At 49.4% G+C, this 21,016-nt stretch overlaps 1 protein-coding gene across 4 annotated transcripts in view; it reads right to left on the reverse strand.

Moving 5' to 3' along the window:
- The window catches only part of LOC141167100 (NXPE family member 3-like), a 128,576-nt gene that overhangs the window by 36,636 nt on the left and 70,924 nt on the right, over window positions 1–21,016 (reverse strand). The gene's annotated exons all lie outside the window — the stretch shown is intronic.

A 21,016-nucleotide genomic window follows, 5' to 3' on the forward strand; every position in this document is an offset into this window, starting at 1 on the left:
GAGTGTACGGACGAGACCGACACTGCAGCGGGACACAGGAGCGGGTCTGGGAATACAGCCCCCAGAGAGGCAGGACGAACAGGCAAGGAGCGTGTTCAGACAAGATACAGGAGCAGGTCTGGGTAATCGGCCCCCAGAGAGGCGGGACGAACAGGCAAGGAGCGTGTTCAGACAGGACAGACAAGATACAGGAACGGATCTAGGTAATCAGCCCCTAGAAGGCGGGAGGAACAGGCTAGGAGCGTGTTCAGACAGGCCTGGAAATACAGCCTCCAGGAAAGGCAGCAGGCAAGAGTACACAGACAGGACTCAGTTCAGACACGGGAACTGATACCGCAAGGCAGGAGACAAAGACAGGACTCAGCTCAGACACGGGAACTGATACCGCAAGGCAGGAGACATAGACAGGACACAGTTCAGACACGGGAACTGATACCGCAAGGCAGGAGACATAGACAGGACTCAGTTCAGACACGGGAACTGATACCGCAAGACAGGAGACAAAGAACGGGACCTGGCACCTACAGAGTGAAAGCACACACTGAATGAAACACTATGCTCAGGCAGGGATAGATGGGAGCAGCTGAGCTATATACCAGGTGACAGACAGCAATAGGCTGAGGACGCACAAGGGGTGTGACCCACACCAGGTACAAAAAGCAGGAAGTGATCGGGCGCCGCCCTTAAGCAGCAGAAACAGACACAAACAGACAGCATGGAGGGAAGCCAGAGAGACATTCTGGACTGGAGATCAAGTGCGCGCTCTTGCACAGTGGGAGATGGACCACCATGCAAGGACGCCGCCAGGTATGTTACAGTACCCCCCCCCTTACGCCCCCTCTTCTTCAGGCCTGCCAGAATCTTCCGCAGGGAATTCGAGGACCAGTCGTTCACTTCAAGGAGATCACTTCCACTGTCCACAGGAAAAACTGATCTCATCTGGTTAGCTAGGATGCTACCTCCTATCCAGCCATCCTCAGCAACAGACGAAACGGGTGGAGTACCAGGAACAGCACACAAGGAAGTCTCTCTCCAAATATTTTCAGGTGGCACCCCAGAGGGTACAGGAGACAACTGGAAGTCCTTCACCGGGTTGGAGGGGGACAGAGACTTGGGGGTAATCTCTGCTTCGAGGTACATCTTGTCAAGCTCACAGGAAGAAATAGACGGGTTATCAGGTACATAATGAGGAAAAGTCACTGTCTCTTTGTTATCTGGTGGTACCCCGGAGGATTCAGGAAACAACTGGAGGTCCTCCGCCGGGTCAGAAGAGTGCAGAGGCTCAGAAAAAACATCTGCTTCAGAGTACACTAGGTCGGACTCACTGGACGAAGCAAGCGAGGTATCAGATCTAGGATATAGGAAAGTCTCTGTCCATTCACCACCAGGTGGCACCCAGAAGGGTTCTGGAGACAACTGGAGGTCCTCCGCCTTGTCGGAGGGGTGTAGAGACTCGGGAGTAACCACTGCTTCGGAGTACACTAGGTTGGACTCAGTGGACGAAGCGAGCGAGGTATCAGGTACAGAGTATAGGAGAGTCTCTGTCCTTTTGCTACCAGGTAGCACCCCGAAGGGTTCAGGAGACAACTGGAGGTCCTCCGCCTGGTCGGAGGGGTGTAGAGACTCGGGGGTAACTACCACTTTGAGGTACCCATTGTCAGGCTCACAGGACGAAGCGGACAAAGTATCGAGTATCGGGTGTAGAGAAGTCTCTCTCCATTTGTCATCGAGTGGTATCCCGGAGGATTCAGGAGGCAACAGGGGGTCCTCCACCAGGTAGTAGAGGTGCACAGACTCTGAGGTAACCACAGCTTTGGAGCATCCTTGGACATGCACACCGGTTAAAGTGGGTGAAGCATCTGATGCCGGGTGCAGGAAGTTCTCCTGTGTGGAGTCTGGATGGGCAGAAGTCTCTTCGGGCAGGAGAACTGGTGCACTACCCACGCACATTACCCGTTGGGGCTTCTCCGGGATACAGGGAGATGAAGCTTCAGTAGGGACTTCAAGGTTGGGGTCAGGAGGTCTCAGGGAGGACAGACCCTGGCGTGACGGCTTGCCTCTACGTCTAGCACGTCTGGACTGCCTCTTGAGGTTGGGAGAAGTATTCCGGAAAGCGTAGTCACCCTGTGAGGATTCTGGGTGGGCAGTAGTCTCATTGGGCTGGAGGACTATTGCGCTACCCACACACATTACTCGTCGGGGCTGCTCCGGGATATTGGGAAGTGAAGCTTCAGCAGGGGCTTCAGGGTTAGGGTCCTCAAAGACCATACGAAAGGCCACCAGGAAGGCCTGCAGGTCAAGGACGACAGGATCCCATGCTTCCCATAGGGGGGTGACCCATTTCAAGGCATCACCAGCTAGGTAGTCAATCATAAAGGCCACTTTAGCCCAATCGGAAGGAAAATAGAGAGGGTAGGCCTTAAAGTGTAGCATGCATTGCTCCACAAATGCACGACACTGTCTTGGATCCCCATAGTAACGTGGCGGATCCGCAGGAACGAGAGCTGATAGATCCATCTGGACGGTGCGTAATTCGCCTGGAACTCAGCTAAGGAAAAAAAAAAATTATTTATTTATTTTAATGCATGTATTCGCTGGAAAACTTCTCAGAGAGCGAAGGCCGTGGGGCTCAACGGGAACCATGGCCTTAGCATGCTGTAATGCACACGCCCGGACTGACTGGCGTGTGCGGGTGTTGTGGTTCCACTGGACCATGGACCGAAGAGTGCCTGGAGGGGCGTGACTAAGTATCTGGCCGATCCGACCAAGGTGGCACGACGGCATACGACGCCAGTGCACCAGGGAGAAACCGGGCAGAGGGACCAGGTGCTACTCCAGGTCAAACTCCGGACACGGGGGTTGACCCACACAGGGGAATACAGGAACAGACTGGTAGGCTGGCACACAGACTGGTGGGTATAGGCAGGCACGACTGGTATGCAGGCAGGCGGGTATGCAGGCAGGGGGGTACAGGCAAGCACAGCTAGAGTGCAGACAGGGAGGCACTAGCAGGTAGGAACACAGGCGGGATAGGACCCAGTACACACTGGGACTCAGGAACAATACAGGCAGAGGGGTACAGGCAAGCACAGCTAGAGTGCAGACAGGGAGGCACTAGCAGGTAGGGACACTGGCGGGATAGGACCCAGTACACACTGGGACTCAGGAACAGAACCACAGATGTGGCGGACAAACACAGCAGAGTGAGGCCGCCCAGAGAGGTGAGCGAGAACAGGGCAGGACTAGGCCGCCTGGAGCGGTGAGCAAGAGTAGAGCAGGACAAGGCCGCCAGGAGCGGTGAACAAAGGATCAGAGCTGAGCGAGACTGCCAGAGCAGTGAGCAAGGGTAAAGCAGGACGAGGCCACCTGGAGCGGTGAGCAAGAGTGGAGCAAGACTGCCGGAGCAGCGAGCAAAAGAGTCAGAGCGGAGCAAGGCTGCCGGAGCAGCGAGCAAAGGAGTCAGAGCAGGCTAGAACCGCCGGAGCGGTAAGCAAAGAAGTCAGAGCAGACTAGAACCGCCGGAGCGGTAAGCAAAGGAGTCAGAGCAGGCTAGAACCGCCGGAGCGGTAAGCAAAGGAGTCAGAGCAGACTAGAACCGCCGGAGCGGTAAGCAAAGGAGTCAGAGCAGACTAGAACCGCCGGAGCGGTAAGCAAAGGAGTCAGAGCAGGCTAGAACCGCCGGAGCAGTGAGCAAAGGAGTCAGAGCAGGCTAGAACCCCCGGAGCAGTGAGCAAAGGAGTCAGAGCAGGCAAGGCTGAGTAGGGGGGACAGGGCTCTGTTCACACGGAACAGACAGGAAGGGAAAGGCAGAGCCAGACACCCACAGGGTACTTGCAGTGAAGTAGCGAGTGGACCACAAACTCACAAACGGGAGTACAGAGACAACAGGCAGGAGTTAGGTACAAGTTCAGACTCTGCAGAAAAAGGAAAGGAACGGACATAGAGAAAAGACAGATGAAAGATAGGAGAGAGTACAGACTGGAACTGAGTGTACGGACGAGACCGACACTGCAGCGGGACACAGGAGCGGGTCTGGGAATACAGCCCCCAGAGAGGCAGGACGAACAGGCAAGGAGCGTGTTCAGACAAGATACAGAAGCAGGTCTGGGTAATCGGCCCCCAGAGAGGCGGGACGAACAGGCAAGGAGCGTGTTCAGACAGGACAGACAAGATACAGGAACGGATCTAGGTAATCAGCCCCTAGAAGGCGGGAGGAACAGGCTAGGAGCGTGTTCAGACAGGCCTGGAAATACAGCCTCCAGGAAAGGCAGCAGGCAAGAGTACACAGACAGGACTCAGTTCAGACACGGGAACTGATACCGCAAGGCAGGAGACAAAGACAGGACTCAGCTCAGACACGGGAACTGATACCGCAAGGCAGGAGACATAGACAGGACACAGTTCAGACACGGGAACTGATACCGCAAGGCAGGAGACATAGACAGGACTCAGTTCAGACACGGGAACTGATACCGCAAGACAGGAGACAAAGAACGGGACCTGGCACCTTCAGAGTAAAAGCACACACTGAATGAAACACTATGCTCAGGCAGGGATAGATGGGAGCAGCTGAGCTATATACCAGGTGACAGACAGCAATAGGCTGAGGACGCACAAGGGGTGTGACCCACAGCAGGTACAAAAAGCAGGAAGTGATCGGGCGCCGCCCTTAAGCAGCAGAAACAGACACAAACAGACAGCATGGAGGGAAGCCAGAGAGACATTCTGGACTGGAGATCAAGTGCGCGCTCTTGCACAGTGGGAGATGGACCACCATGCAAGGACGCCGCCAGGTATGTTACATAAACCTTGAAGACTGCACCCCACTGTGTCCTGGAATTATTGATGCGACATCACCAGCCCTGCACTACACCTCACCAACAACATCTACCTCATAACATCACTATTTCCTGCCCTGGGGCTTAGCTCTGCCTATGGAGAGCTGAACCAACTCTGCTGCTCATATAGCTGCATACCACAGGTGGCATCACGAACATTATATATAAAAACTTTATTCCCTTTTCTTTATTCCCCTTTTATTGACCGCCCTGGGTCACGGACCGGGTCACCGCCGCCATGACACTCCCAGCACTGTCTGGCCGCCCGGCTACTGAATACCCCACGGCCCAGGGGGCGCCTCACTTAAAACATACAACTCTTCCCTTCACCTCTCCAAACAAACCTACTTTAACAACCTCATCATCTCACTTTCCAATAATCCTAAACACCTCTTTGACACTTTTCACTCTCTCTTTAATCAAACAGCACAGACCCTGACCACCGACCTCAGGGCTAATGATCTGGCCAATTATTTAAATGAAAAAAATGACCATATCCGACAGGAAATTTTCTCTCAATTGCCAAATTTTATGCATGCTCCTCCCTCCCATATTGTATCTTGCTCACTTTCTGACTCAGAACCAGTCATGGAAGAAGAAGTGGTCAGGCTCCTTGCATCTTCTCGCCCTACCACCTGCACCTGTGACCCTATTCCCTCACATCTCCTTCAGTCCCTTTCTCCAGCTGTCACCACTCACCTAACTAAAATATTAAACCTCTCCCTCTCATCTGGTATTTTTCCCTCCTCTTTTTAACATGCCAGCATACATCCATTACTTAAAAAAAACATCCCTTGACCAGAACTGCACTGTTAACTACAGACCTGTCTCCAATCTTCCCTTTATCTCTAAACTCCTGGAATGACTGGTCCACTCCTGTCTAATCTGCTATCTCTCAGATAACTCTCTTCTTGACCCTTTATAATCTGGTTTCCGCCCTATACATTCTACTGAAACTGCCCTCACTAAAGTCTCTAATGATCTACTCACAGCTAAATCTAATGCTCACTACTCCCTGCTGATTCTCCTGTATCTCTCTTCAGCATTCGACACTGTGGATCATCAGCTCCTCCTCACTATGCTCCGCTCTATAGGTCTGAAGGACACTGTTCTCTCCTGGTTCTCCTCCTACTTCTCTGACCGCTCCTTCTCTGTGTCTTTTGCTGACTCCTCTTCTCTCTCCTTCCCCTTACTGTTGAGGTTCCTCAAGGATCAGTCCTAGACGCCCTTTTTTTCTCCTTATACACTGCTCCTATTGGACAAACAATCAGCAGATTCGGTTTTCAGTACCATCTCTATGCTGATGACACCCAATTATACACCTCTGCTCCGGACATCACCCCTGCATTATTACAAAATACCAGTGATTGTCTTTCACTGTCTCTAACATTATGTCCTCCCTCTATCTAAAACTAAATCTGTCAAAAAATGTACTACTTGTATTTCCTCCCTCCACTAACCTACCTATGCCCAATATTGCCATTTCCGTTTGCGGCTCTACCATTACTCCTCAGGAACATGCCCGCTGTCTTGGGGTCATATTTGATTTAGATCTTTCCTTCACTTCTCACATCAAATCACTCGCTCTTTCATGTTATCTACACCTCAAAAACATCTCAAGAATCAGAACTTTTCTTACCTTTGACTCGACAAAAACTATTACTGTAGCTCTTTTCATTCTCGTCTGGACTATTGCAACTCTTTACTAATTGGTCTCCCTCTTACTAAACTTTCCCCTCTCCAATCAGTCCTGAACGGAGCAGCCAGGATCATATTCCTCACCAACCGCTACACCATGCCTCTTCCCTGTGCCAGTCATTGCACTGGTTGCCCACCCAATGTAGAGTTCAATATAAACTTTAGAGATGAGCGTTGTTCTACTCGAACTGTTCGCCAATCTCAAATTCGAGCTGTTTTGGGCGGTGTTCGAGCCGTTCGGCGAACACGAACGATTTGAGAAAAATTCGGCTGTTCGAGGTTATGTTCGATAACTGTTCGTGCACCAAAATCATAACTGGATTTTTTCTCAGTAATGATGAAAATTAATGTTAATACGCAGTTTGAGTGTACAGCGGGGTGGGGGGAGGGGCAGGGGATGGATCTCTGCAGGAACAATGAAGATCTCCATTTTTTTTTCTCTTTCCTGCATTTACAGTGGGGAGGTGCAATCTGTCAGCCTATCAGCAGTGCACACACGGAGCGAAGTGCTTTTTTTCACACAAGCAAGGGCATGTGTCATTGGCAGTGTATGTCACATGTCCTTGCCCTATAAGACCAAGCCATTTTCCCCGTCGCCACCATTTTCTCACTGCTGCAGCTGCGTGTTAGACGGCACCGCTGTTGCTGTGTGCGCTATACCTTGTTAATTTCAAGCCAATTTTCGCACAAATCTACAGATAGCTTGGGAGTAGGGAATAGTTGTGATTGCAGTCCTTTTAAGGACTAGGTTACAGCATTTCCTACGACTTTTATCAGGCAGGTCTGTGCTCTTAAATAGATAGATTGTGGGAGTAAAGACTAATTGTAATTGCAGTCCTTTTCAGGACTAGGTTACATCAGTTCCTATCAGTTTTTGCCAGGCAGGTCTGTGCCAGTGCTGTGCAAGTTTTTTTCACAGCATTTGGCTGAATCTAGCAAAGCTATTGCAGAGTGTGTTAGTCAGTGGAGTAGCCTATCTGTGTTGGAAGATATACCACCTGTGTATAGAATACCAATTTTTTTACTGCACCTAGTGAAGTAAAATCTTTTGGGCATAGCATCATTCTTTTAGTCCATCTATACTGACCTCCATCAGGTTGCAAATTGAATATAATTTTTTTCTGCATCTAGCTCTGAAAAAATATTTGGCCTTCTAGCAGTGTGTGGGACTTTCTCTATTAGTCCATCTATACTGACCTCCATCAGGTTGCAAACTGAATATATTTTTTTTCTGCATCTACCTCTGAAAAAATATTGGGCTTCTAGCTGTGTGTGGGACTTGTTCTATTAGTCCATCTATACTGACCTCCATCAGGTTGCAAACTGAATATAATTTTTTTCTGCATCTACCTCTGAAAAAATATTTGGCCTTCTAGCAGTGTGTGGGACTTTCTCTATTAGTCCATCTATACTGACCTCCATCAGGTTGCAAACTGAATATATTTTTTTTCTGCATCTAGCTCTGAAAAAATATTTGGGCTTCTAGCTGTGTGTGGGACTTGTTCTATTGGTCCATCTATACTGACCTCCATCAGGTTGCAAATTGAATATAATTTTTTTCTGCATCTAACCCAGCCAATAGTTTTGGCCTAATACCACAGTTTGGCCACTCAGCTCTGCTCGGTTCCCATCCATTGTTTTTTTGTGCAAACAACTCCAGAGTTGTGAATTAGTTAACCACCAAAATGAGTGGAAAAAGGCCTGCTGCTGGTGGAAAGGGGAATAGGCGTGTTGGGAAGGGGAAAAAAGGTTGTGTCCGTGGGGTAGGTGTTAAAGCAACAGTAACATCTGCAGAAGAAAGACCATCTTCCAGCCAAACTAAAATGTCTACTTCTTTTAGCGGACAATGTGATAAGATCCCTTTCTTACGGCCACGCCAATCGCTACAAATTCCAGATGAGGCACAAAAACAGCAGGTGCTTCAACGGATATCAAGTGCTCCTTTAAGTGGGCTCTCCTCCACATCAACTTCAACATCACAAATACTCCAGTCCTCAGAGGTGTCACCCCAATCGCACTTGCTTCCTCACAGCTCCCAAATCTCCAGCTGCCCGTCTGAGTATGAGGTAGAACAGATGGTTGAGTCTGCAGAGCTGTTTACTCATACTATAGCCTGGGAATCAGAGGTCGACTCCAGTGCTTCTGTGAATCCAGACGAGGAAATGATCTGCACTGATGCCCAGAATCTTTATGAGTCGGATCCAGGACCAGACGCAGAAGGTTCTGACCATAATGTAGACCCTCATTCCCAAACTGTAACTCCTGTTGGTGGAGACAATGAGGAAGACGATGATGAGACTCAAATACCTGATTGGAGCGACAACTTTAGTTTTTTGTCAGGGCAGGAACAGGTTGGCTCTGAGGACGACGGGTGTGATAACGCACAGGGTGATGATGATGAGGTTGGAGATCCCACTTACTGTCAACCCACAGTCAGCCAAGGGATGAGGTCAGCAGAGGAGGTGGAGGAAGATGCTAGTGACGACGAGGTCAGGTTGTGCCTTCCTGGACAGAGACGTAGTACTGGAAGCACGTCAACAACTGCATCCTCAAACACAACTCTGCCTCTCACCACAAGTCGTGGTGGCTCTTCAGGTCGCATGGGTGCTAAGCCTTGCATAGCCTGGGCATTTTTTCAGATCGATAAAGATGACCCAACTCGTGTTATCTGTAACATTTGTCAGCAAAAGCTAAGTAGAGGCCAAAAAATACATAGTTTGAGTACTTCATGCATGAACCGGCACATGGACATGAAGCATAAGTTGCAGTGGGAAGCTCAGTGTGTTACAATGCGGCCTAGCCGGCTGGGCCAACCACCGTCTGCCATATCTTGTGCATCCGCGGCCTCTTCATCCTCTGTGACTGGGGGGACAGCAGTCACACCTGTTTTGGGGCGCAGACCTGCCACCTCTTTATCCGCAACAGCCAGCGTGATTGGCAGGTCATCATTTTCTTTGGAGGTGGTAACACCAGCTGGTGTTGAGCGCTGTCCGACATCGATAGCACCACCTTTGGATCAAGGCAACCTAACATGTCCGCCTGCATCTTCCTCACAGACCGGCAGTTTGCCGGGGACACCCTTATCAACCCCGTCTAAGCACAATAGCCAGCCCTCGGTCCCTCAGATGTGGACAAGTAAAAGACCATTTCCTCCTAGCCATGAGAAAGCTAAGAGGTTGAATTTCACCATCTGCAAGCTTTTGGCTACAGAAATGCTGCCTTTCCGCCTGGTGGACACAGAGGATTTTCGAGACCTTATGTCCGTCGCAGTGCCCCAGTACCAGATGCCCAGTCGGCACTACTTCTCAAAGAAAGGTGTGCATGCGCTCCACCAGCATGTCGCACACAACATCACCGCTTCTTTGAGAAACTCTGTGTGTGACAGGGTGCATTTCACCACAGACACTTGGACGAGTAGGCATGGACAGGGGCGTTACATGTCGCTGACTGGGCACTGGGTAACTATGGTGACAGCAGGACAAGGGGCTGCTGTCCAAGTCTTGCCGTCCCCACGAGTTGTGCGTCAATCCTCTTTATGTCAAAGTTCCTCCACTGCTTCTGCCTCCTCAACCTCCTCTCGGTCTTCCACCTGCGCCCAAAGCCTGTCTGGTCATGCCACAAGCTTTCTAACTGCGCAGAAGGGATTCTGCACACCTCCTTACTATGCTGGCAGTAGGGCTCAATGTCATCAGGCGGTTTTTACTTTGAAATGTCTGGGAAATGTGAGTCACACAGCTGAGGAGTTGTGGTCAGCTCTGGAGAACCAATTTCATGAATGGTTGTCTCCACTGGACCTGAAACCAGGGAAGGCCGTGTGCGACAATGCTGCAAACCTGGGTGCGGCCCTTCGCTGGGGCAATGTCACACACGTGCCTTGTATGGCTCACGTGTTGAACCTGGTTGTCCAGCAATTTTTAGCCCACTATCCCAGACTAGATGGCCTTCTGCAGAGGGCACGGTCGCTGTGTGCTCACTTCCACCGTTCGCATCCCGCAGCTCAGCGACTTACATCTCTACAGAAGTCGTTGGGCCTGCCACTTCACCGGCTAAAATGCGATGTGCCTACCCGGTGGAATTCAACTCTGCACATGTTGCAGCGACTGTGGCAGCACCGACAAGCCCTGGTGCAATACGTTCTGACGTATAGCCTGGGACAACGAGATCCAGAGGTGGGGCAAATCACGCTGGAGGAGTGGTCTCAGATCAGGGACCTATGCACCCTTCTGCACAGTTTTGAAATGGCGACGAAGATGTTTAGCGCTGACGATGCCATTATCAGAATGACTATTCCGGTGATTTACATGCTGGAGCACATGTTAAACAGAATTCGGAGTCAGGTGGTGGCACAAGAGGAGGTGGAGGAAGTAGAGGAGGAGGAGTTGTATGCGGAAGGGCTAACATCTGCAAGGTCCAGACGGTCGGCAGCACCAAGGCGGCAGGCATGTGAGGGTGGGGGAGATGGTTTTACCAGGGCGCATGGTAGCAGCCAAACTAGTGAGGAAGGTGCAGGAGCCCAGGAAGAAGTGGAGGACGAACTGATGGAAGACTCATCAGATGAGGGAGACCTTGATCACATTTCTGTTGTGCGAGGTTTGTGGGAGAGGACAGAGGAAGGAAGCATGATTGTTACCTCGCCACCAACACAACAGGGACTTGGTGCTCCTGGATGCGCAACACACATGAGTGCCTTCTTGCTGCACTACCTGCAACATGACCCTCGAATTGTGAGAATTAGAAATAATCCTGACTACTGGGTTGCCACACTGTTAGATCCCCGGTACAAAAGTAAATTTGCAGAAATTATTCCTGCCATAGAAAGGGATGCACGCATGCAGGAGTATCAGCAGAGACTGTTGCAGAATCTTACATGTGCTTTTCCACAAAACACCAGTGGTGCACGTAGTGAATCTCACAGTTCCAACTTGCCAACCGTGGGACCGTCAAGTGTTCAGCACTCAAACCGTAACAGAACCACAGTATCTGCTGGTAACATCAATTTTGCGCAATCATTTCACCACTTTTTTAGCCCATCCTTTGCAAGGCCACAGGAGACAAGAAGTCTGACACATAGTCAATGCCTAGAGACGATGGTACAGGAGTATCTCCAAGTAAACATTGAAGCCATGACTGTGTCACTGGACCCTTGCTCTTTTTGGGCTTCCAATCTGGATAAATGGCCGGAGCTAGCCACTTACGCCTTGGAGATCTTGTCATGCCCCGCAGCCAGCGTTCTGTCTGAACGTGTGTTCAGCGCTGCTGGTGGTGTGCTGACAAATAAGCGCACGCGGCTCTCCACTGATAATGTAGACAGACTCACGTTCATAAAGATGAACAAATCATGGATCCGAAACGACTTTTCTACCCCTGTGTCATCCTGGGGAGAGTAAAAGCTTGATGATTGGTTAAAATCACCCTACCAACCGTTTTAAGCTTTCAAATTACTAATCATGTTTATCTGTATCTTGGCTGGAAAATAATTTGGGCTTTGTAGCAGTGTGCAGCACTGATTCTATTAGGCCATCTATAATAAGCTCCACCAGATTTAAAATTAATAATCATGTTTATCTGTATCTTGACTGGAAAATAATTTGGGCTTTGTAGCAGTGTGCAGCACTGATCCTATTAGGCCATCTATACTAAGCTCCACCAGATTTAAAATTAATAATAATTTTTAGCTGCATCTAGCCCGGAAAATAATTTTGGGGCTCCGAGATGCGCAAGACACACAAGTGCCTTCTTGCTGCACTACCTGCAACATGACCCTCATATTGTCAGAATTCGAAGTAATCATGACTACTGGGTTGCCACACTCTTAGATCCCCCAAACTTTTCGATCAACCTTTTCATTTTAATAAAGACCAAAAAAATGGTCATTTTTGAAATTATAAGCATTAGCAGGTTGTTAGAAACTGAAATCAATCAGTTTTCAACTCAAAACTTTATTCTAGGTGATGTTACATTTTCACATAGGACCCCTTGTTCGAAAGGAGCTTCTGAACTCTCTCGTCCATTGATTTTGTCAGGTTTTGGATGGTTTCTGCTTCAATTGTTTTGTATGAGGACAGAATACCCTCCCAGAGCTGTTGCTTAGATGTGAACTGCCTCCCGCCATCATAGACACAACTTTTGATGATGCTCCAGAGGTTCTGAATGGGGTAGAGGTCAGAGGAGCATGGGGGTCACACCATAAGTTTGTCCCCTTTTATGCCCATATCAGCCAGAGATGCAGATGTTTTATGTGCAGCATGAGATGGTGCATTATCATGCAAAAAAATGATCTTGCTGTGAAATACACGGTTCTTCTTCTTGAACCATGGCAGGAAGTGCTGTTTGAGAAAATCCACATACATTATGGAGTTCATCTTTAGCGCCTTCAGGGATCCTAAAGAGGCCGATAATCTCTCTCCCCATGATTCCAGCCCAAAACATTACTCCACCTCCTCCTTGTTGGCGCTGTAGCCGTGTTTGCGTGGGGTGTCCATCAACCAGCCATCCTCCACTCCATCCATCTGGACCATCGAGCGCTGCACGGCACTCATCCGTGAACAAAACAGTTTTGAAATCAGTCTTCATGTAATGTTTGGCCCACAGGAGCCGTTTCTGCTTGTGTGAAGTGGATAGTTGAGGTCGACAGGATGGCGTATGCACAGCTGCATACCTCTGAAGGACCCTGCATCTTGTTGTTCGGGGGACGTTGGAGGCACCAGCAGTTTCAAAAACTTGTCTGCTGCTATGACAAGGCTTTTTTGCCGCTGCTCTTTAAACCTGACGTAATTGCCTGTAGGAAAGAGTCCTCAATTTGCCCTTATCAGCACGCACACGTGTGTACTGTGAATCAGCTACATACTTCTTGATTGCCAAGACACTTCATCCTGATCATCGCACAATGTTGATTGTAGTCATGCCTTCACCTAAACACTCCACAATTTGTTGCTTCTCAGCAGCCGACACATCCTTTTTCTTTCCCATTTTGGCAGAAAATGTAGGCTGCTTAATAATGTGAGACAGCCTTCTTAAGTAGTCTTGCCTTTCATTGGACACACCTGCCAAACTAATTAGCACAGGTGTCTGCAATTGCTTACAGTGATATAAAGAGCCCTGACACACATCACCATCAATGAGTTTAACTGACAAACAAACAAATTCTTCCCTTATCACTCCTAAACACTTTTTGCATAATAATTTGGAACACAGTGTACATGTGCTTTTCCACAAAACACCAGTGGTTCACGTAGTGAATCTTACAGTTCTAACTTGCCAACCGTGGTCTGTATGGAGTTGTTCAATAAAGGGCCCAAAATTAAGATAACATAGATGGGAGAGGTCTCTATGAATAGGAATTCCTAAGTATTTGATACCCTGTGAGGGCCAGGCAAAGGGAAAGTTGGACTGGATGGAATCCTATATGGATTTGGGGAGGGAGACATCGAGGGCCTCAGACTTCGCTGCATTGATTTTAAAATTTGACCATGTAACAAAGTGATCTATTTCAGCCATAACAGCAGGGATGGATATATGTGATTGAGTGATATATACTAGGACATCATCAGCAAATAGAGAGCACTTGTACTCGGTGCCTCCCACCTCAATCCACCTAACATTGGGGTTATGGCGAATTGATGAGAGCAGGTGCTCCGTCACTAGGATGTATAAGAGAGGGGACAGAGGACATCCCTGCCTTGTCCCATTGGTGATTGTGAAAGGTGATGAAAATGTTCTGATGCACCCCCTGGGCCTTGGGACACCCGGAGCCGGACCCTTTTTGGTGGATGCTGGTGGTTGTAGTCTTCGTGGCGGCGATCCAGTTCCGTGGCTCAGGGTGGTCAAACCAGTGGCGGAACTATTTATGTGGTTTTGATGTTTAAATGTCCGACTACGCCACCCGTGGATTGCGGTCAGAGTGAACCGCCGCTGCAGGGCAGACCGCTGAGGCTGGTGTTGTGGGTGCAGCAGAGCGTAGCATAACTCCTCACGGGAGAAGTATAGCCTCAGGGCAGTGTATGCGGAGGATGGGGGTGATGGTGCAGGGCAGCAGCAGTAACGACACGGAGTCAGTGATGCAGTCCAGGGCCTTTACTCACAGTTCTTATTATCCAGACCACGTCTGCAGGTAACGGCTGCCCACGTCGTACTGTGCTCACCAGGTGAGGGGTTCAGACAACTCCCAGATAACTTTGGAGCGGTTCACAGGACCCCCTTTGTGTGTCCTTTGTCTGGCCTTTCTTACCAACCCTTCTGTCCGGCTGCCTCGGGCCTCCTCTTGGTAAACTTGGCGCCAGTTTCCCTGACCCTATGTGCTGCCCTCCTAGCGGGTGTAGCGAGGGGCTGCGCCACATAAAATGTCACAGCCTCCGGTTTCTAGCTGAGGGTCGTTTCCTGCCTCCACTAGTTTCGGGGACTGGTCTCCCCCTTTGGCCTGACCCCTCCACGCAGGTGGATTCGGGCGTGCGGTGGCGACTCGCCCGTCCGCACCCCTGGGATCCGTTCGTTCCTCGTTCCTGGAGCCTTCTCCGCTCCTCTTCCTTCCTTCTCCCTCTTCCAGGCCTGGGCCTCTGTTACTAGGCCCGCCTCCGGAGCAGAGCTCATGCAGAGCCCCTGCTCCCTGCCACTTCTGCTCAGACTTCTCTGCACTGAACTAAGATGGTGCCCACCTTTTATACTCCCTTCTCAATGCACCCAGGAACTGCTTCCTCCCTGCTCCTGCACTACAGGGTTCCCCTTCCTCAGTGTTCCCTCCCCCCACTCCAGTCAGGGACAGGGACTGTCGTGCCCATCTCAGAGGCATATTGGTCGCCCTGCCCCACGGCAATGTGGTGTAATGCATGCAGGTGTCGGGTCCTGATCCACACTCCATCCTTACCTGAGAGTGAGATATCACACCTCTGGGTGAGGTGCAATACCTCTGTAGCAACCGAGCCCTCAGGGTGCTACAGTTCCATTTATCTTCAGTCTAGGTGACGTATTGCGATACAGGGCCGTGATTTTGGCTATAAAAGGGTCCCCTAGACCCCTACCCCAAGCTTTTTAAGAGAATCATATATGGCGTGCCAGGAGACTCTATGGAATGCTTTCTCAGCATCCAACGAGAGTATCTAATTACAAATTTTTAACGGCATCTAGCCCAGGAAATACTTTGTGCCTAGTAGCAGTGTCTGCTAGTCAGCGGATTATCCCGGCAGTTAAGCAAGCTACACCACCTGTAGTTTGGACACTTAATTTTTTCAAAGGAAATGCTTCGGGACCACGGGATACTCAGTGAAGAGCATCAGGAGGCACCCCAAGGCATAGGGGCTGGGACTGGCAGTAGGATGCCTTGCGGTGGACAGCCGAGCTCGATCCTTATAAAAGCTTTTTAACTGCAGCAGCTTTAGTGGACGCTACTGGAGCTGGAATTACGCGGCTGCTGGCATGAGACTTGCCCTCCAATAGATCCTTGTAAATGGATTTAAAGTGTACTCATTCAAATTAGAGAGACAATTTAAATTAAAAAGCTTAGAGCTGCCTCCACCACAGGGGGGCTCACCTTGGGGTGCCTCCTGATGCTCTTCACTGAGTATCCCGTGGTCCCGAAGCATTTCCTTTGAAAAAATTAAGTGTCCAAACTACAGGTGGTGTAGCTTGCTTAACAGCCGGGATAATCCGCTGACTAGCAGACACTGCTACTAGGCACAAAGTATTTCCTGGGCTAGATGCCGTTAAAAATTTGTAATTAGATACTCTCGTTGGATGCTGAGAAAGCATTCCATAGAGTCTCCTGGCACGCCATATATGATTCTCTTAAAAAGCTTGGGGTAGGGGTCTAGGGGACCCTTTTATAGCCAAAATCACGGCCCTGTATCACAATACGTCACCTAGGCTGAAGATAAATGGAACTGTAGCACCCTGAGGGCTCGGTTGCTGCAGAGGTATTGCACCTCACCCAGAGGTGTGATATCTCACTCTCAGGTAAGGATGGAGTGTGGATCAGGACCCGACACCTGCATGCATTACACCACATTGCCGTGGGGCAGGGGGACCAATATGCCCCTGAGATGGGCACGACAGTCCCTGTCCCTGGCTGGAGTGGGGGGAGGGAACACTGAGGAAGGGGAACCCTGTAGTGCAGGAGCAGGGAGGAAGCAGTTCCTGGGTGCATTGAGAAGGGAGTATAAAAGGTGGGCACCATCTTAGTTCAGTGCAGAGAAGTCTGAGCAGAAGTGGCAGGGAGCAGGGGCTCTGCATGAGCTCTGCTCCGGAGGCGGGCCTTGTAACAGAGGCCCAGGCCTGGAAGAGGGAGAAGGAAGGAAGAGGAGCGGAGAAGGCTCCAGGAACGAGGAACGAAGGGATCCCAGGGGTGCGGACGGGCGAGTCCCACCGCACGCCCGAATCCACCTGCGTGGAGGGGTCAGGCCAAAGGGGGAGACCGGTCCCCGAAACTAGTGGAGGCAGGAAACGACCCTCAGCTAGAAACCGGAGGCTGTGACATTTTATGTGGCGCAGCCCCTCGCTACACCCGCTAGGAGGGCAGCACATAGGGTCAGGGAAACTGGCGCCAAGTTTACCAAGAGGAGGCCCGAGGCAGCCGGACAGAAGGGTTGGTAAGAAAGGCCAGACAAAGGACACACAAAGGGGGTCCTGTGAAGCACTCCAAAGTTATCTGGGAGTTGTCTGAGCCCCTCACCTGGTGAGCACAGTACGACGTGGGCAGCCGTTACCTGCAGACGTGGTCTGGATAATAAGAACTGTGAGTAAAGGCCCTGGACTGCATCACTGACTCCGTGTCGTTACTGCTGCTGCCCTGCACCATCACCCCCATCCTCCGCATACACTGCCCTGAGGCTATACTCCTCCTGTGGGGAGTTATGCTACGCTCTGCTGCACCCACAACACCAGCCTCAGCAGTCTGCCCTGTAGCGGCGGTTCACTCTGACCGCAATCCACGGGTGGCGTAGTCGGACATTTAAACATCAAAACCACATAAATAGTTCCGCCACTGGTTTGACCACCCTGAGCCACGGAACCGGGTCGCCGCCACGAAGACTACAACCACCAGCATCCACCAAAAAGGGTCCGGCTCCGGGTGTCCCAAGGCCCAGGGGGTGCATCAGAACATTTTCATCACCTTTCACAATCACCAATGGGACAAGGCAGGGATGTCCTCTGTCCCCTCTCTTATACATCCTAGTGACGGAGCACCTGCTCTCATCAATTCGCCATAACCCCAATGTTAGGTGGATTGAGGTGGGAGGCACCGAGTACAAGTGCTCTCTATTTGCTGATGATGTCCTAGTATATATCACTCAATCACATATATCCATCCCTGCTGTTATGGCTGAAATAGATCACTTTGTTACATGGTCAAATTTTAAAATCAATGCAGCGAAGTCTGAGGCCCTCGATGTCTCCCTCCCCAAATCCATATAGGATTCCATCCAGTCCAACTTTCCCTTTGCCTGGCCCTCACAGGGTATCAAATACTTAGGAATTCCTATTCATAGAGACCTCTCCCATCTATGTTATCTTAATTTTGGGCCCTTTATTGAACAACTCCATACAGACCACGGTTGGCAAGTTAGAACTGTAAGATTCACTACGTGAACCATTGGTGTTTTGTGGAAAAGCACATGTACACTGTGTTCCAAATTATTATGCAAAAAGTGTTTAGGAGTGATAAGGGAAGAATTTGTTTGTTTGTCAGTTAAACTCATTGATGGTGATGTGTGTCAGGGCTCTTTATATCACTGTAAGCAATTGCAGACACCTGTGCTAATTAGTTTGGCAGGTGTGTCCAATGAAAGGCAAGACTACTTAAGAGGGCTGTCTCACATTATTAAGCAGCCTACATTTTCTGCCAAAATGGGAAAGAAAAAGGACGTGTCGGCTGCTGAGAAGCAACAAATTGTGGAGTGTTTAGGTGAAGGCATGACTACAATCAACATTGTGCGATGATCAGGATGAAGTGTCTTGGCAATCAAGAAGTATGTAGCTGATTCACAGTACACACGTGTGCGTGCTGATAAGGGCAAATTGAGGACTCTTTCCTACAGGCAATTACGTCAGGTTAAAAGTGCAATGGCAAAAAAACCTTGTCATAGCAGCAGACAAGTTTTTGAAGCTGCTGGTGCCTCCAACGTCCCCCAAACAACAAGATGCAGGGTCCTTCAGAGGTTTGCAGCTGTGCTTACGCCATCCTGTCGACCTCCTCTATCCACTTCACACAAGCAGAAACGGCTCCAGTGGGCCAAACATTACATGAAGACTGATTTCAAAACTGTTTTGTTCACGGATGAGTGCCGTGCAGCGCTCGATGGTCCAGATGGATGGAGTGGAGGATGGCTGGTTGATGGACACCCCACGCAAACACGGCTACAGCGCCAACAAGGAGGAGGTGGAGTAATGTTTTGGGCTGGAATCATGGGGAGAGAGATTGTCGGCCCCTTTAGGATCCCTGAAGGCGCTAAAGATGAACTCCATAATGTATGTGGATTTTCTCAAACAGCACTTCCTGCCATGGTTCAAGAAGAAGAACCGTGTATTTCACAGCAAGATCATTTTTCTGCATGATAATGCACCATCTCATGCTGCACATAAAACCTCTGCATCTCTGGCTGATATGGGCATAAAAGGGGACAAACTTATGGTGTGACCCCCATGCTCCCCTGACCTCTACCCCATTCAGAACCTCTGGAGCATCATCAAAAGGAGTGTCTATGATGGCGGGAGGCAGTTCACATCTAAGCAACAGCTCTGGGAGGGTATTCTGTCCTCATGCAAAACAATTGAAGCAGAAACCATCCAAAACCTGACAAAATCAATGGACGAGAGAGTTCAGAAGCTCCTTTCGAAAAAGGGGTCCTATGTGAAAATGTAACATCACCTAGAATAAAGTTTTGAGTTGAAAACTGTTTGATTTCAGTTTCTAATAACCTGCTAATGCTTATAATTTCAAAAATGACCATTTTTTTGGTCTTTATTAAAATGAAAAGGTTGATCGAAAAGTTTGGGGGATCTAAGAGTGTGGCAACCCAGTAGTCATGATTACTTCGAATTCTGACAATATGAGGGTCATGTTGCAGGTAGTGCAGCAAGAAGGCACTTATGTGTCTTGCGCATCTCGGAGCCCCAAAATTATTTTCCGGGCTAGATGCAGCTAAAAATTATTATTAATTTTAAATCTGGTGGAGCTTAGTATAGATGGCCTAATAGGATCAGTGCTGCATACTGCTACAAAGCCCAAATTATTTTCCAGTCAAGATACAGATAAACATGATTATTAATTTTAAATCTGGTGGAGCTTATTATAGATGGCCTAATAGAATCAGTGCTGCACACTGCTACAAAGCCCAAATTATTTTCCAGTCAAGATACAGATAAACATGATTAGTAATTTTAAATCTGGTGGAGCTTATTATAGATGGCCTAATAGAATCAGTGCTGCACACTGCTACAAAGCCCAAATTATTTTCCAGCCAAGATACAGATAAACATGATTAGTAATTTGAAAGCTTAAAACGGTTGGTAGGGTGATTTTAACCAGTCATCAAGCTTTTACTCTCCCCAGGATGACACAGGGGTAGAAAAGTCGTTTCGGATCCATGATTTGTTCATCTTTATGAACGTGAGTCTGTCTACATTATCAGTGGAGAGCCGCGTGCGCTTATCTGTCAGCACACCACCAGCAGCGCTGAACACACGTTCAGACAGAACGCTGGCTGCGGGGCATGACAAGATCTCCAAGGCGTAAGTGGCTAGCTCCGGCCATTTATCCAGATTGGAAGCCCAAAAAGAGCAAGGGTCCAGTGACACAGTCATGGCTTCAATGTTTACTTGGAGATACTCCTGTACCATCGTCTCTAGGCATTGACTATGTGTCAGACTTCTTGTCTCCTGTGGCCTTGCAAAGGATGGGCTAAAAAAGTGGTGAAATGATTGCGCAAAATTGATGTTACGAGCAGATACTGTGGTTCTGTTACGGTTTGAGTGCTGAACACTTGACGGTCCCACGGTTGGCAAGTTGGAACTGTGAGATTCACTACGTGCACCACTGGTGTTTTGTGGAAAAGCACATGTAAGATTCTGCAACAGTCTCTGCTGATACTCCTGCATGCGTGCATCCCTTTCTATGGCAGGAATAATTTCTGCAAATTTACTTTTGTACCGGGGATCTAACAGTGTGGCAACCCAGTAGTCAGGATTATTTCTAATTCTCACAATTCGAGGGTCATGTTGCAGGTAGTGCAGCAAGAAGGCACTCATGTGTGTTGCGCATCCAGGAGCACCAAGTCCCTGTTGTGTTGGTGGCGAGGTAACAATCATGCTTCCTTCCTCTGTCCTCTCCCCCCAACCTCGCACAACAGAACAACAGAAATGTGATCAAGGTCTCCCTCATCTGATGAGTCTTCCATCAGTTCGTCCTCCACTTCTTCCTGGGCTCCTGCACCTTCCTCACTAGTTTGGCTGCTACCATGCGCCCTGGTTAATCCCTCTCCCCCACCCTCCCA

Source organism: Phyllobates terribilis, unplaced genomic scaffold, assembly GCF_046119375.1.
Source record: "Phyllobates terribilis strain yellow unplaced genomic scaffold, ASM4611937v1 Scaffold_11__3_contigs__length_659146591, whole genome shotgun sequence".
In the NCBI taxonomy this organism is placed as follows: domain Eukaryota; kingdom Metazoa; phylum Chordata; class Amphibia; order Anura; family Dendrobatidae; genus Phyllobates; species Phyllobates terribilis.